Source organism: Myxocyprinus asiaticus, chromosome 1 (genome assembly GCF_019703515.2).
Source record: "Myxocyprinus asiaticus isolate MX2 ecotype Aquarium Trade chromosome 1, UBuf_Myxa_2, whole genome shotgun sequence".
Classification (NCBI taxonomy): Eukaryota; Metazoa; Chordata; class Actinopteri; order Cypriniformes; family Catostomidae; genus Myxocyprinus; species Myxocyprinus asiaticus.
The window spans coordinates 11,243,251-11,255,647 of NC_059344.1; the positions used below are offsets into that span (position 1 = coordinate 11,243,251).

General features: G+C 42.8%; 1 protein-coding gene across 1 annotated transcript in view; it reads right to left on the minus strand.

Annotated features, from left to right (window-relative positions):
• LOC127449758 (elongation factor-like GTPase 1) overlaps positions 1-12,397 on the minus strand; it is a 100,550-nt gene that overhangs the window by 24,420 nt on the left and 63,733 nt on the right. The window lies entirely within an intron of this gene.

The window sequence follows — 12,397 nt, forward strand, 5'->3', positions numbered from 1 at the left end:
ATCTCACGGCCAGCCACTAAGAACCAGAGAAAGGCTTTGAAGCACCCCTGAGATGGGCGACCCAGGAGCGAGGAGACCTGCTTCTCTGGAGCTGGTGAGTAGACCACTCCATCCCCCGGTGGAGGGCCGGGAGGAGAATCTTTTGTTTTGTTTTCATTTAATTTTGCCGCATGTCCAAGAGGTTTTCTTGTTCCCTGGGTCACATGTCTTGTGCGCACGGCCATCGTCACAACCACCGTCCACCGTCCCATCTTTGCAGGTTTGGCGCTCCAGCGGCAGACCCCCGCCCCTGTGCGCCCAGCTGTGGCACAAACATGCCCACACGGGATTGGTTCCGGTGGACTATGGGGACGAGACTCCTCCTCCCCCCTCCTCGGCCAATCTTATGGTGGGCGGCAGGAGCCAGGTAAGTGCTTTGATGTCCCTGGATTCAGCACGGCCACGGGGCTCGAATCCCCTCGACGTGGCACCTCGAGATCCGCCCCGCCACGAGGCCCCACCCGTCGGTACGTCCGACGTGATCATTCCCTTGGTCCCCCTTGCCAGGAGTTTGGGCGTGTGGCTCGTGCTTTCCAACCCGTCACGATGGCTGACCCGGACCAGTTCGCCAGGCGCCCGCCCAGGTTCAACGGCGTCCGCTTCACCTCGGTGAATGGCGAGAACGCCGCTACCTTGCGTGTGGAGATCGCTACCCTTCTGCTCAAGGGCGCAACAGAGCCTGTCCCTCCAGCCGAGATGAAGAAAGGGTTCTACAGCCCTTACTTCATCGTACCGAAGAAAGGCACTGGGTTGCGACTAATCCTGGACCTGCAAGTACTGAACCGGGCTTTGCACAGACTCCTGTTCAAGATGCTGACGCAAAAATGCATTCTAGCGAGCGTTCGGCATCAAGATTGGTTCGCGGCGGTAGACCTGAAGGACGCGTACTTCCACGTCTCGGTCTTACCTCGACACAGACCCTTCCTGCGGTTTGCCTTCAAAGGCCAGGCTTACCAGTACAAGGTCCTCCCCTTCGGCCTGTCCAAGTCCCCTCACGTCTTTACGAAGGTCGCAGAGGCAGCCCTTGCCCCGCTAAGGGAAGTGGACATCTGCATCCTCAACTATCTCAATGACTGGCTAATCCTAGCTCACTCTCGAGAGTTGCTGTGTGCACACAGGGACCTCGTGCTCCAGCACCACAGCCAACTGGGGCTTCGGGTCAACTGGGAAAAGAGCAAGCTCTCCCCGGTTCAGAGCTTTTATTTTCTCGGTTTGGAGTTGGACTGCTGTCTCGATGACAGCGCACCTCACGAACGAGCGCACGCAGTCAGTGCTGAACTGTCTGAAGGCGTTCAGACAGAGGACAGCAGTTCCATTGAAACTTTTTCAGAGGCTCCTGGGGCATATGGCATTCTCAGCGGCGGCCACACCGCTCGGGTTGAAGCATATGAGACCGCTTCAGCACTGGCTTCAGACTCGATTCCCGAGATGGGAATGGTGCCACGGGACACATCGCGTGGCCATCACGCCAATCTGTCGCCGCTTCTTCAGTCCTTGGACCAACCTTGCATTTCTACGGGCAGGGGTTCCCCTAGAGCAGGTCTCCAGGTGTGTCGTGGTTACAACAGACGCCTCCAAGATGGGCTGGGGCACCGTATGCAACAGGCACACAGCCGCCAGCTCCTGGACTGACCCACGGCTGCATTGGCACGTCAACTGCCTAGAGTTGTTGGCAGTACTGCTCGACCTGCGGAGGTTCTGGCCATTGATCCAGGGCAAGCACATGTTGGTCCGGACGGACAACACAGCGACGGTAGCGTACATCAACCGTCAAGGCGGTCTACGCTCCCGTTGCATGTCACAACTCACCCGCCGTCTCCTCCTGTGGAGTCAGCAGTGCCTCAAGTCGCTACGAGCCACTCATATCCCGGGCGACCTCAACACCACAGCGGACATGCTGTCACATCAGGTTACCCTCATGGGAGAGTGGAGACTCCACCCTCAGCTTGTCCAGCTGATTTGGAGTCGATTCGGTCGAGCACATGTAGACCTGTTTGCTTCCCAGGAATCCTCCCACTGCCCGCTTTGGTATGCCCTGACCGAGGCACATCTCAGTATAGATGCGCTGGCACACAGCTGGCCCCTAGTTTTTCCCCAGTGAGCCTACTTGCTCAGATCCTGTGCAAGGTCAGGGAGGACGAGGAGCAGATCATCATAGTAGCACCCTACTGGCCCACCCAGATGTGGTTCTTGGATCTCACACTCCTCGTGACAGCCCCCCGGCGAATTCCCCTGAGGAAGGACCTTCTTTCTCAGGGATGGGGCACCATCTAGCACCCTCGACCAGACCTCTGGAATCTCCATGTCTGGCCCTTGGACGGGATGCGGAAGTCCTAAGTGGCCTACCACCCATGGTGGCAGACACGATCACTCAGTCTAGGGCGCCCTCTATGAGGCGCCTGTATGCCTTGAAGTGGCGTCTGTTCGCTAAGTGGTGTTCTTCCCGACGCGAAGACCCCCAGAGATGCGCAGTCGGATCGGTGCTTTCCTTCCTGCAGGAGAGGCTGGAGGGAAGGCTGTCCCCCTCCACCCTGAAGATGTATGTAGCCGCTATTTCAGCTCATCACAATGCAGTAGATGGTAAGTACTTGGGGAAGCACGACTTGATCTCCAGGTTCCTGAGAGGTGCTAGGAGGTTGAATCTCTCCAGACCGCACCTCGTCCCCTCGTGGGACCTCTCTGTAGTCCTTTGGGGTGTACAGGGAGCTCCCTTTGAGCCCTTGGAGTCAGCTGAGCTTAAGGCACTCTCTTTGAAGACTGCCCTCCTGACTGCGCTCACTTCCATCAAAAGGGTAGAGGACCTGCAGGCGTTCTAAGTTAGCGAATCGTGCCTGGAATTAGGTCCGGGTTACTCTCACGTGATCCTGAGACCCCGACCGGGTTATGTGCCCAAGGTTCCCACTACCCCTTTTAGGGATCAGGTGGTGAACCTGAAAGCGCTGACCCAGGAGGAAGCAGACCCGGCCTTGGCATTGCTGTGTCCAGTGCGAGCTTTACACATCTATTTGGATCACACGCAGAGCCTTAGAAGCTCCGAGCAGCTCTTTGTCTGCTTTGGTGGACAGCGGAAATGAAGCGCTGTCTCCAAACAGAGGATCGCCCACTGGGTCATTGACGCCATCGCAATGGCATACCAAGCTCAGGACATGCCACCCCCTGCGGGGTTACGAGTGTGGCGGCCTCCTGGGCCCTGGCCAGTGGCACCTCTTTGGCAGACATCTGCAGAGCAGCGGGCTGGGCAACACCTAACACCTTTGCGAGGTTCTACAATCTCCAGGTTGAGCCGGTCTCGTCCTGTGTATTGGCAGGCACGAGCAGGTAAGTTCCGGGACAGCTGGCCGGGTGTATCGCTTGCGCATAGTGCCTTTCCCCTCCCTTGAGGTGAAGACGTGTGCTCTTGACTCCCAGTCGTGTTCACAGACTGCGATCCCTGGATGACTTTCCTCCTTAGCCCTCTGGCAGTTGAGTTTGCGGAGAAACTCACTGCCGGCCCAGTACGTGCGCTAATGAGCCCCTGTACTGAGGTAGGTACTCCATATGTGCTGGTTCCCCGAAGGCGACCTCATGTGATATCTTCTGCAAAATCGTTTCCCTGTCGGCAAACTGTGTCTTCCTTGGGCAGAGGCCCCTCTGCCCCCGGTCGCCATGCCCTTTGGGTAGGACCTACCATGGGACTTCTCCACATGACATACTTCCGACAAGACTTGGTAAGACCATGTGACGTATTCCACTCAAGATCCCCCCCCCCCGCTTTTTGGGTGGGGTGTGGTCTCCGCAGTGTCTTCCCCTTGGGAGGGACACCCCCTGACGCAGACACTTATGGCTCCCAGTCGGTTAACAAATTCCACTCTTTTTGGGGAGAAAAGAGAGGGAAAGAGGCCTCGGCTGGGCTAGCCTGTCCCTATTGTTGGGCAGTCCACTTGTTCCTGATGGACCATTCGATGCTCATAAGAGCGTTGGGGGAGGTTACGTGACGGCCTTGTGTGCTGGCTACGAGGCACACAGCGGTCTGCCTGTCACTCACCACCAGTTCATGTAACACAGTTCAGATATTTGTGGCGTTTTGTATAGGGACCCCTAGTGTCACTACATCGACACAACGTCGAGTGAGTGACAGATAGGGAATGTCCTGGTTACTTTCGTAACCTCCGTTCCCCGATGGAGGGAATGAGACATTGTGTCCCTCTTGCCACAACACTGAACTACCCGCTGAAATGGCCGGGACCTGGTCTCGGCTCCTCAGCACAAAACCTGAATGAGTGGTTGCATAAGGAAGTCAAGAACACATTCACCCCCAAATTCTCATTGTTCAAAGGATAATACCATTTGGTACACAATATTTATTCTGTCTGGGTATTAAAGGAAAGTTGGCAAGAAGCTCAGGGGAATCTGTAAGCAGATCTCCCCAGCTGTACCGCTGCATGTAGTTTATATTTGTCGGGGAATCTGTAAGCAGATGTCCCATGCTGTACTGCTGCATGTAGTTTTGTCAGGTATGTTTCTTTGACTTGTCTTTTATTTTTAGAAATGTTTATTTATTCTGATCATGTGTGAAATTGGCTTTGATTGATTTTGTAACTTACGTTTTAAATCCTACCTGGCAAATAAATTGTTACTTTTTGATTTATTCTGTATTCATCCGAAATCATTTATCACCGGTAGATTCGAGGGATGCCTTTTGTTACCGCAAACTTATGTCCAGGATAATGATCATTACTGGAGCTTATGAATAGGAGGAAACCACGTAAGACTATCAGTCACTGCTTATCACCGTCTTAGCAAGTTGTATGAAATGTGACTAAATAAAACTATCATCTGGTTATGAGCAAGCAGTAGGCGGCCGAACCAGATGATATTAGTAAACCCTGTAACCGCTGACTATGAATGGGCTGGTGATTTTGTGTCCGTGAGATCTATGTAATTAATCGGCTGGCATATGACTCTAAGTGACAGTCGGGACCCGGATGAAAGGATAATGAAAATTAAGATGATTCAGAGTAATCAATAACTTAAAAAGATCAAATTAAAAGAATGATCAGAAGTTAATTACAGCTGTAATCTAAATTAGAGGTCAACTTAAATTGGAGTCATATTAATATAAAATTGGAGTCAGATAAAATTAATAACAGAATCAATATGTAAAGTGTGAAATAACAATAATTGCTTTACTTCAGCGCTTAGAAAAGACAGAACAACAAGAGACCTTCAAGGGGCCAGTCTATTGGATTCCGACATCGGAACAAATAGTTTGGTTTTTTCCCCCGATTTACAATTTCAACTCCCAACATGACCCTGTAAAGACAGTAAACCCTGTAACTTTCACATGATACATGTAAGGATACCAGAAAGGGACTGTTTACTTAGAGAGAAATCCACCCCAGGAATTAAATTGGAAAAGCATAACCAAAATGTCAACCGACAAATATTTGTATGGTAGAATTCATTTTAAAGTGCTTTAACAACAATACATCCCTCTGGAATGCTTTCCCTTGCTTGTTTATACAAATTTGTTTTAAAATTTCAGATGTTAATGTACAATTCAGATTTTAAATGTTTTAAAAATCAAACATTCCTGTTATTATATTTTTCTTTCTTTTTTGCATCCACAAAATATGGACTACTTTAGAACTTTTACTATCTTTTAGTACCAGTGTCAACCCAACACATAACAACACCCTATCACCAGCTACCTTGCGATACAATACACAATGCAGTACATGTCTTGACTTAAAGGGATAGTTCACCCAAAAATGAAAATTCTCTGATTATTTTCTCACCTTCATGATATCACAGGTGTGTATGACTTTATTTCTTCACTAGAACACATTTGAACAAAAGCAGAAAACTAGCTTAGCTCAGTAGGTCCTTAAAATACAACTGAATGGAGATTTCTCTTTTGAAGCTCCAAAAATCACACACAGTCAACATAAACGTCATCCATATGACACCAGCTGTTAAATTAATGTCTTCTAAAGCAACACAATCACTTTTGGTGAAAAAAAAGATCAATATTAAAGTACTTTTTAAGTATAATCCAATGCTTCGGGTAAGCTTCACGAAAGGGTGGAGTCCAAGCAGTCTCTTGTGTGATGTATTCGTGTTGCCACGATACAGATGTAATATCATGTTCTCCACTCGGTTGAGACATCCAGGATAAGCACACAAATGCACCACTGTGAGTAAAGAAACATAAATACAGATCTAAACCAAAACCAATGAAGCTTCTGTACAACGTTCCTCCTTCTCACTTGTAAGCAGCACTGATCTTCCGGCTGTGCCGCACGCGTGTCAGTTCTTGCGTGTTTCAAATGCCAATGCGATTACGTTACACGTGCGTACCACTGCCGACCGGAAGCATGATTTAGAGCTACAAAAAGTACTTAAATATTTATCTTTTTCACACCAAAAGCGATCGTGTCACTTTAGAAGACACGATCGTATGGATGACATTTATGCTGACTGCCTGTTCTTTTTGGAGCTTCGAAAGAGAAATCTCCATTCACTTGCATTTTAAGGACCTACTGAGCAAAGATATTTTTCTATTTTTCTTCAAATGTGTTCTGCTAAAGAAAGAAAGTAATACACACCAGGGATATCATGAGGGTGAGTAAATATTGAGAGAATTTTAATTTCTGGGTGAACTATCACTTTAATAGGCCATGATGTATCACAATATCATAGTTGGATTGTACATGAAACTGTGATAGACACACAAGAGAGAAACCGATTCTGCAGGATATGTTTCAATATCTCTTCACTTTTGTCCAGTGCGGCGGTGTAGGTGTGTAGAAGCAGCTCTGGCCACACTGAAAAATGCCGGTTTCTTATTTAGGTCACTTAATTAGACTACCTGCTTCCTAATATAACTATTGGAAATTATAGGAATGAACACATAAAAAATAAATTACATCAATACAAGGGTCAAAAGTAGCAATATCGATATCAGCATTTCCCATTATATCAACAGCGTGCGTCTAATGTGGTTTAAAGAGGTGACTGAGGTTTTGGAATGAGAAATAAGAAATGAGAAATGGAAAAGGAGTGTAATCAGTGCATTACCAACACACACATCTATGACATTAGGAATGCTGGGAATCGTAAATTAAATGTAATTGCTTCTGCCTTTATCTGGAGGCTGACTCAGAACTATGGGAGTCCTGGAAAAGTATCACACAGATCTCCCAATGTTAGATGACAAGCCAGACTGGCGAACTTCCCACAGAGGAGAAGACCACAGCAGAATCACAAGTACAACTGATCTAATGCACTAGTCTGACTTTGTTGTTTATGAATGTTTTAAGCGACAGTTGTGAGGTTTTACTAATGAAAACCAGAGATAAAGACTAAGAGGGAATCTGATTGATATGAGTACAAATTGTTGAACCAAGTTGTCCTTTTGAACTTTAGTTTTTTGAACTGATGCCTTCAGGCTATTTTAGTCCTAATTTGATGCATGATTTTGTGTTGAAACATTTGCGAATGTGAACACAGACAAAACAGGGATGATGAAAAATATCTGGCAAAATGTCCTAATTCAACCCATGTTACCAGGGCAACAATATCCAAAAAGTCTAAACTGCTTCCTGAGGTTTTTCTTCTTCTCTTTGTGAAATCTGTTATTGATTGTTTGGTGGTGTCAAGTTTGTTACTGGCATTGCAACACAGATTCAAAAGGAAAAAAGAAAAAAGAAAATAAAGAAAAGGGATTTAAAACCATGAAGCTATGATTTTTTCTTTTTCTTTTTTGTACATATTACATATTAGAAGGTTACTGGTTCGATCCTCGCACAGAGCAAATTATTAACCATCACCGTTGGGCACTGTGCAAGACACTTAGCATACTCCAAGTGGACTGTCCCTGTGAGCATTCATGACATGAAAAATACTAACATTTTTAACATTAAAAAACTACAAATGTTTAAATATTTACATTTTTCGTCCACTTTAGTATTAGTCCACAATCTTTTGGTGTTTTGTCAAATTTATTTTTTATTTTATTTTTTTGTGACTATGACCTAACAAGACAGAAAACAATTACAACTATATAGGAAAGATAGATTGCCCTGATGAGTGGTCAGTTATGTACTGTTGCAATGGACAATATTTGACTGCTAACTTCTGTGATTGACCAATTAGAATCAAATATTCCCAAGAGCAGTGTAATAAATGTAATTACTGTAATGTAATGTTGATAATAATAATAATAATAATAATAATAATTATTATTATTATTATTATTATTATTATTATTAATATAAAATATTATTATGCAATCATTTTAAAAGTTAAGCTCAATCAAGAGTTTTTGTGGCATAATATTGATTATTGATTATAATTTTGACTCGTCCCTCTTCTTAAAAATAAATAAATAATAATAATAAAACAAATTTGCGTTACAATGAGGCACTTACAATGGAAGTGAATGGGGCTATTTTTTTTTCTTCTAATTTTCTGATAAAATCACTTACCTTTTCTGTTTTAAGTTATAGCCAATTTTACAACTTTGTTGCCATGACGATGTAATGTCAACAAACCCTAAGACCCTAAAATGACTGTAAAAATTTCAATTTAAAGAACTTTACAGCTCAAATAGTACACAAGTTTTAACAGAAGAATTAATGTGTGCTTTTATAAAATTATAAGCTTCACATTTCTGCCTTAAAGGGATAGGGATAGTTCACCCAAAAATTTAAATTCTCTCATCATTTACTCACCCTCATGAAATCCCAGGTGTGTATGACTTTCTTTCTTCTGCTGAACACATTTGAAGAAAAACAGAAAAATATCTTTGCTCAGCAGGTCCTTAAAATGCAAGTGGATGGTGATCAGACTTTTGAAGCTCCAAAAACAACAGACAGTCAGCATAAATGTTATCCATACAACTCCAGTTGTTAAATTAATGTCTTCTAAAGTGATATGATTGCTTTTGGTGGAAAAAAAAGATCAATATTTAAGTACTTTTTAACTATAAACAAATCGCTTCAGGTAAGCTTCACGAAAGCGCTGTGCCAACGCGGTCTCTCGTGTGACGTATTCGTGTTGGCATGTTACGGACGTAATCTCATGTTCATCTCTCGGTTGAGACATCTAGGATAAGCACATAAACACACCATTGTGAGTAAACAAACAGATACAAATACAGATCTAAACCAAAACCAACAAAGCTTCTTTAAAGGTGCACTCAGTTTTTTTTCCTCATTAAAAAGTTTAACTCCTAAAGACATGAATTGTAATTTTGCAATACATGTAGGAAATTATGGCCACTCACATTAAAATGAAGACTCCAGTCATATCAGTAACCTTATAAAAGCTGTTTTATTCTACATGGGGAGGGTCCGCACATGGGGGCTGCCATGTTAGAATCACATGACCAGCTGAATACTACTCGCTAATCTCAGTAACCGGCTTGTTATTGGACACTTTCACTCATTGATTAAATTAATCATGGCTGACTGTGAATAAAAAATTTCTACAATGGCATCTGAAACTGAAAACTATTGATTTTAAATGATTCTGCAACCAAGCCGCTATGTGTCAGTGTAAGTCCAAGTGGATACAAACAGAAAAGTTACTGAGTACACCTTTAAATGTGTTCTGCTGAAGAAAGGAAGTCATACACACCTGGGATATCATGAGGGTGAGAAAATGATGAGAGAATTTTCATCTTTGGGTGAACTAACCCTTTAAAATCCTCCAAAAATTGGACACATTCACATCCTTCATAAGTGTCTCACTGTAACCTCTATTTTTGCTTTTTTTTTTTTTAAATAAATGTTTGTGGTAATTAACATTATGCCACAAATGCTGTTGGCAATTTCATGGCATCTCTATGTTCGCTTGAAATTCCCTTATACGCATGGGTATATGTGATTTCAATTTAAAGCGCACAATAACCGCAGTTATCTCAAATAAATATTTGATCTTATCACGATCAGGCGATAATGTAATTATCACAACAGGCCTAACTGAAACTAAATACATTCATGTAAGCTAAAAATCCCGCAATGTTTCTTCTTTATTCGGTAACACTGGTGTATAAGTGTATAACATAAGAGATCAAGAGACAGTTTTCACTTGATATAGAATATTTTGTGGTAGCCATTTATGTGTGAAGGCATCCCTTTAAAAATATTAATGCTGCACTACGTAACTTTGTGCTCTCTAGCGACATCTGTGGTTGAAATGTAAAATTGCAAGCAATTTGCGGAAGAACACTTTACATCCATCGTGTTTCGATGCTACTGCTCTGGCAGAAGAATCTCATGATTTGAGGTTACCTGGACATCACCTGTGTGTGTGATCATACTGGGAGAAATTCAGAGACGGAGTCATAATGTGGTATTTTCATGTTGATATTCTTATGTTATACGATTCTTCTTCTTTTGGCTGCTCCCGTTAGGGGTCACCACAACGGACCATCCATGATCTACATATTTGACTTGGCACAGGTTTTACGTTGGATGTGCAACCCCCACTCCCTGATGCAACCCCCAGTGGCTGGGGGACTCTCACTAACACCTACGGGGCAATTAAGAGTCTCCAATTCACTTAACCAGCATGTTTTTTTACTTGTGGGGAAACCAGAGCACTCAGAGGAAACATGCAAACTCCACACAGAAAAGCCCAGTTGAGCGGGGACTCGAACCCAGGACCTTCTTGCTGTGAGGTGACAGTGCTAACCACTGCCCTTATTATGTTATACGATTAAACATATAAAATTAAATATTGCTTATTTACATATTTTGAATGAATTAATTGTTCACTTTTCTGACACTACACTCAAAGCACTTTTACATAGAGGGGACTCTCCTGAATCACCACCAGTTACAAGTATATTTAAATATGATTATTCAAGTGTTTTATTGACTATTAATGTTTGTATTGTATTATATTTATCCATTTAAGAGGTGAAACTCGTGATACTGCTGATTCAAGTTCAATGTAAGACTTCAATATTTGTACATTATTAATCTCGTCAACGAAATCAATGATGAATACGTTGTTGACGAACGGTTTTTTGATTTAATTTTTTGAAGGGCGCATCATGAAGATTATTAAATTATTTTATTAAAGCATACTGTTGATAAAAAATATGACGATAAAAATTATACTGCAAGATATTAACAGTGAAAGACATAAAAAGAAGAAACATATTGAAAATCTGTAAATAGAAAAATATATTATACATGGATTCATTTAATCCATTAATCCAGTGTGTTGGGCATTTCTCTGCTTGAGCTGCGTGAGTTGAACTTGCTAACACCGGCAAAATGAACCACTTTAAAAAGGGGTAAATACCTCATTCAAACACATCCTATTTATACATGAGATTCATCAATATATCCACAACATTTATGGAACAACTTACATCTGCACAATGAAACGAATTAACATGTGAACTTGAATTAAATGATGCGCTAGTCAGAATAATCGTCATTTGTGTTGCTTAACTTGCGTTGTGAATACGCGGTTTCCATAAAAAACACACTACACGCAATGTATCCTCTCACGGAAAAGTCTCTAAAGCATGAAGAATTCAGAATACAGGCTACCTTCTAAAAAGTAGCTAATACTTCCACCTACACATTATTAGAGCTCAGGTTTTTCACAACAAGGACAGTAGGCCTATGTACATTCATACTGTATGTTTGATGCATGTTTACAAAATGTTTATACATTTTTTCTGAATATTTGAATATTTGATAAAAGTTTGGTCTGTTAGTTTGTCACTTTTTTTGGTCCATTTTGCATGTCATCATCAATTAAAAGATATTATTTTCGTTGACTAAAATTTTATGTAATTGTTGTCAGAATAAAAAGACTAAAACTGACTAAAACCAAAAAATGAAAACATGAACATGGCAGTTGATAAAGCAAGTGAAACTGTAGGCCTGATAAAACTGTAAACTAAAAACATAAAACAAGCAATAATGGGGATAAAATATACTTTATTAAACATGAAAATAATATGTACAAGAAGTAAATTTCTGAAGTCATACGTATTAGTAAACATGCACAGTAACTTCCACTGACAACGGATCGCGATCGGTAAACACGAGTAATGTTCGATTCATAAAAGCATTACCCCTACCAGACAACTTACTGTATCCAATTCTAAGCTTTATAGCAGGTAAACAACTTCGCCAAATGGATAACAGATAAACATCCATCCAGACTGCAGCGATGCCATCCTGAACTGTGTGACAGTGACTGACTGAACTGAACAGCGTCCTCAGCCGGAACACGTGACAGCCGGCACTTCTTTCCTGTGTTTACGGACATGAAGTCATGACGCAAAGAGGAACGACATCAGCCAGCGATTTCGCGCCAAATCCGACCCGACAGTTCAAAATACAAA